Consider the following 6,000-nt stretch of genomic DNA (forward strand, 5'->3'; position numbering starts at 1 on the left):
GAGGCAGCAAGCAGGACAGAGATCTGGATTCTGATCCGGACTCACCCGACGCTCCAACCATGGAAGCCCCTGCTTTTATTTATTTCACATCTCTTGCCTAAAATGTCACTGAGAAAAAAAGGCCCCTAACCACTAGGTGATTCTACTGTGGCTTCAGACTCTCAAAATTCATGATTCTATTCATTGTCTAGTAAAAGTTTTTGGTGGGAAATATCAATAGAACATGCAGGGAAGCTCTGCTTCTAGTCGAAGGACCCCACGATACACAGCCGGAAGCAGCCCTGTGTGCCAGGGCGATCTACTACATGAGAGGGCCTTCTCCAGCATCTTTGCTGAGCTGGCTCCCTGCTCCCACCGGGAATAGGCTCCTCCCCCTGCACACTTAGGCACCGCCATGCATCATGACTATTCTCCAATCTCAGAAGACCAACTTCCAGGGCAAGCAAACCTAACTTTCTTTCTTTCTTTTTAAGACATTTTTGCTATAGGTTGTGTGTACTCACCCAAGAGAGAAAGTGAGAGATCACCACCCAGGGAGGATGGCCACACTTCAATCCCTTCTCCTCCGTTCTCCTCTTGGGATTTTGGGCACGCAACACACATGTCCAATGTGAGTTTCAAGTCGCCGGCTCCAGGACTCGAACTGTGGTCAGCCATGCGGGAGTCCAGCGCCTTAACCACTACACCACCTGCTGACCCCAGGTTGTTAACTTTCTAATTCTCTAGAAAGTCACAGCTATGTAACAAGGGATCTTATCATTCACTGAACTACGAGGAATAGAAGTGTGTTGTCTCTTCCGGCACTGTGGTGGCATGAAGGGACAATTCAAGGCAGACTGTGAGATGGGGGAAAACCAAAAAGCCATGGCACGGGAGCAGGGACCAAGACATGTCCTGTCTTGTCACCAGCTGAACAACCTGGAACTCTTCAGGCCCTCATGGACTGAACCTTCTAGTTCTGCAGGGACAGTGGAGTCGAGCACACAGTACTCAGGTACCTAGGTTCGAATCCAGGTATGGGCAAATTCATCTCTGCACCTGTCTCTCTCTCTGTAACAGGTGGATAATGGTGGGACCTATCTTGCAGAGTTGTTGGGGGAATTAACTGAGTGACGACTTATGAGGCACTGAGAACAGTGCTTTGCACTGTGGCCACCTACCCTGTCCCTAGCCTGGCTGTGTGCAGGGTGTGGACACCATGGTCTTGCTTACAAGTTGACAGCTGAGCCTTGAGGAAGAAACTACTCCTGAAGCACCTTTCTCTTGACTCGTAAAAGATTAAACGATTTTCAGGGTACTTTGGCCTTACATATGGGGACAGTAGTTCCATAGCAAACCTAAGAGGAAAGTGCCAATTCCTACATCAGCCAAAACTGTGCAAATCGACAGGTGGTACATTTACCAGAAGTCCCTCCCAGAATGAAGGCATGGTCTCAAAGACGACCCATGCTTCCTCCTCGATGCCATGGCCCCTTTCAATTTATCTTCCCAAATCATGAAATCCTTACTTCAACAGTGTTTGACTAGAATATATGAGCCCAAAAGTCCATTGAGACCCATTCATTAATAAAAATAGGGCTGGCAGGTGGTGTAGTGGATGGCGCACTGGACTCCCATGTGGTTGACCATCGTTTGAGTCCCAGATCTGGTGGCTTGAAACTCATGCCAGGTGTGTATGTGCCCAAAATCCCTAGGGGAGAAGAGAGGAAAAGGGATTGTGGAGTGACCATCCCCTTTGTGGGGTAATTTCTCGCTTTCTCTGTGTGTGTGTGTGTATTTGTGTGTGTGTGTGTGTCTGGGGAGCATACACACCCTATAGCAAAATCATTCAAAAAAGTTAATTAATTAAAATAAAATAAAAACAATTTTCAAATTGACAGTTTCCAGAGTTTTAACACATTAATATTAGGAAAAAAAGGGGGGGGGCACATCGAATTAGATAAGAAAGCATGGTAGGGACCAACAGATGGCATAATGGTTACATCTCTGGACTCCCAGTAGCCAACCATGTCCAAGTCCCAGCAGTGGCTTAAAACTCATGCTGGGCACATGTGCGCGTGTGTCCAAGATCCTGAGAGAACAGAGGAAAAGGGATTGCAGCGTGGCCACCCCCTGGGGGGGTGATTTCTCACTTTCTGTCTCTCTGGCAAATGTATATACTCTATACCAAAAATCTCCCTAAAAAAAGAAAGAAAGAAAGAAACAAAGAAAGAAAGAAAAAGAAAGAAAGAGAGAAAGAAACTACTGAAATAAACAGTTGTTCTTAAATATCCAATAATAGGGAGAAAGGGAATACATTTTGGTACATTCTATGCAACATGTAATACAGTCATTTTCAAAGCTCATTTATTTGTCAGAGGGCAATGAAAGAGAGAGAGAGAAAGCACTCCTCCCCATCGGAAAACATCACACTTCATTCCCTTCTCCTCCATTTCTTCCGCCTTTTGAGATTTTGGGCACAAGTGCGTAGCATGATATTTAGGCTACTAGGTCCGGGACTGAAACCTCATGGTCAGCCAAGTGGGATCCAGCCGCTCCAAAGACCACACCTCAGGCTGGCCCAAATCTCCTTTTAAAAACATACAGCAATATGGAAAGCAAATTCACATGGAAAGCAAGTTTAAGAGACAAGACATTTGCTCCAGACCAATGCATTCTCCGAAACAGACAGCACGAGACGTCCCCAGCTGTACACGGCCCAGGAGAGCAGAGCCTTCAATCACCTCCTTGCAAGTTTTTTGTCCAAAGGTGACATCCCTAGAGATTTCTCCTTCTTTCATCCCTCCAGTTTTGCTGTTCTGGGGAGAGCAAGACTACAGGAATACAGACTTGTGCTGCCAGCCACATTTGGAGAAAGGTTTTTTACTTCATCTTCTCCTCTTGGTTTCTCAAAGATTATGAGTGACTGAATACTGCATTATCTCCAACACAAGCAATACCTTGTAAAAAGCAGATTATATGTAACTGATCACTATAACTCAGATTGTGTGAGTGTATTCTCTTGCCACTGTTCATGTACACCCCAGGCTTACACAAACCAATGTTTCTAAAGAGTTAGTTTGTGGCCTCATATGGAAAATGATCATCTCAGAGTTGCTGTCATAAACACTGGTAAAACGCCTCTCTCTTCTAGTTCATAACACTTAGCTACTGTGTTTCTTTCTTCCTTTTTTTCTTTCTTTTTTTTTTTTTTTTTGAGAGGTTTTTGCTATAGGGCGTGTGTGCTCACCAGACAGACAGAAAGAGACAGAGACACAGAAAGCGAGAAATCACCCCCCAGGGGGGATGGCCATGCCGTAATCCCTTCTCCTCCATTCTCCTCTCGGGATCTTGGACACGCACACTGGATGTTGACACCACACCAACCCGGCCCCGATTTTTTTTTTTTTTTTTTTTTTTTTTTTTTGTAGGTAAAAAGGAAGATTTAATAGGAAGAAAGGAAAGGAAAGAAAGAAAGTATACCCAAAAAGGTTGTGGGGTGGGCAGATTGCCAGGTGGCAACCGCCACCCAGAATATTTTAAGCCACAGGGTCTGGGATGTGAACCGCGGTCGACTACATGGGAGTCCAGTAACATAGCCATTACGCTAACTGCTGGTCCCACTACTTGTGCTTCTTTAGAAGTTCTAAGAAGCTCCTTGAAATACCAGCTTGTTAAAGTGGCTAGATCCCACATGGTGGAATGTGCACTTTAAATCCTAGACCCTGAGGCCCAAGAAGCAAGCTGCATGTGGTGTATGAGCCCGAAATCCCACAGAGGGAGAAATAGAGGAAAAGGGATTGTGGTGTGGGCATGGTGGTGGCTGTAGGGGGAGGGAGGTTTCAATTTCTCACTCTCTAGCACTGAGCACACACCCCTCTGTAAATTGGAGGGGCGGTGTCAAACTCAATTGTTCACAGCTTCCAATCACTGAGGTCTGTTCACTGAGACTTCTCCGCACATGAGTGTCTTAGGTAGTTTATGACCCAAAAGTGTCTGCCTGACTACCAAGGTGATCATCAACCTTCAGAAAAATTCCTAGCACCTTAATCTGCCAGCTGACTCGCCACTGCTTGGGGAGAGTAAGGCTTAAAAAGAGGCTTATGTATATCAACAGCTTTGAGCTTCTTAAAGGGAACCCCTTTCTATTTTGTAGCACAGAAGCCTTACCCGCTGCATCACCCAAACAAGACTGACTATAAAAGATTACTAATATATATATATATATATTAGGGTATATATATATATATATATATATACCCTAACTCAACATGGTTTGATTATAACTGACACCAAACACACAGGAAAAATGGACACCTGTTTTAAATGGCAATCTTGCATACTAAATTCAACTTACCTTGAAAACTACTCCCTTAAGCTGAGTCTAAACAGCTAGTAATTACTAATATTCCTATAGTTCTGCTCTTTACAGAAAAGTGAAACTGGAAGCTTGAGAGGGGGAGAAACCCCCGGCTGTGCCTACAAGACAAGCTGAACTGTTCCCGAGCCCTTCCCCCAAATGCACAACCATTTTCCACAAGATAGCGACCTCAGAATTAAAGACGGAACAAACCTAGACCCCCATCTCACACACTTTCAGTGATCCCGAACTTCACTCAAAAACAAAGCGGGAGCTATGAAAAGTCGCTGTACGGTATAGATACTTGTCCCCACCTGCATTTGTCATATAGCTCCACCTCTAAAATGTCAAACATTTAAAAGCCCAGAGGTTTATTTTTAATCAGGCTGCCTGCAACAGTAATAAAAATACTGCCAAAATATGAGTAACAGAGACAGGAAGGAAATATGTTAAAATGCTTATAGTTGGTGGAGGAAGGGTAATTTTTTTTAAGTCTTCTCTATTTACAGTAAATTCAGGACACAGAGTCTAATATGCCTACATGGAGAGAGTGCTGCTTTTAAAAATGTCCTTTGGTCACACACAAAATCATGTTTGACTAGAAAGACATTTAACCAATCCAGTCAGAACAAGAAGGACCGTCTTCCAAGAGGAGAGCGGGACCTGTTGGGTTTCCACTGTATCACACCCGCTGTCTACCTCGGAACTGACGGCAAACAACGGTTCCTTACAAAGCTCCACCTCAAGGCTCTTGACCCTCAGCTCAAAGTCTTAGCCAATCTAACCTGCCCATCAGCCTGAAAACAAAACAGAATCAGCCAGAAGTTTCTGATTGATATTTTTCCCCCTTGTGTTAAGCCAACAGTGTTTTCACTGGGATAATCACTATAAATTGTGAAATATGTGTCAGAAACTATGAGATTTAACCAGTGTTTCTCGTGCAAATCAAAGGTCAATAAAAGAACGGGAATTGATAGCAGGGGTACAAGATATTCCTGCACCAAGAAGCATCTGAAAGGTGTTAATCAGAGCACCCTAAAAGCACTTTTATGCTACTCATTCTTGTTAAGCTATTTTATAACCTTGAAATTGAGCGGAGTGGGGCGGGAGGTTGCAAACACTGACAGACACGGATTAACTGGAGCGTCTGTCTCTGCATTCGCATCCACGTGTTCATTCAAGTCATCCACCACCACTCTCCGTCTACGCTGCAAGGTGATAGATAACATTTTTGCTTTCCAATTTCAAAAAATGCCAGCGCTCCTTAAATCAATGACCCCACCACGGCTGTGCAGCGGCTATGGGTACTCCTCTGGAGACACCGCGAGAACTTCCACATGACAACTGGCTTCAGAAGCCGCCTTGGACCCTGCTGCAAGCGCTGCGCACAGAGGCCACGATCACCTCGCACTGTCCGGCGCCACCCGCTGTCTGAGCGCGCCTCCAACCCCGGCCTCTGGGGCATGAAGGATGCCGCTGGCCGAGAGGCCGCTGTCGCCGGCCAGGCAGGACCTGCCCTTCGCATCTGAAGCTCCGCGTCGGGTTGCCTGGCGGCGCTGGCCCCAGCGGCTGCACAAATCGGGAGCCAGTCCCGTGGCGCACGTCACCCAGACCCCGACGAGCTCCAGCCTGCGCCCGCGCCGCCCGCCGGAAGCGGCGAC

This window comes from Tupaia chinensis, unplaced genomic scaffold (genome assembly GCF_000334495.1).
Source record: "Tupaia chinensis unplaced genomic scaffold, TupChi_1.0 Scaffold000685_1, whole genome shotgun sequence".
NCBI lineage: Eukaryota > Metazoa > Chordata > Mammalia > Scandentia > Tupaiidae > Tupaia > Tupaia belangeri.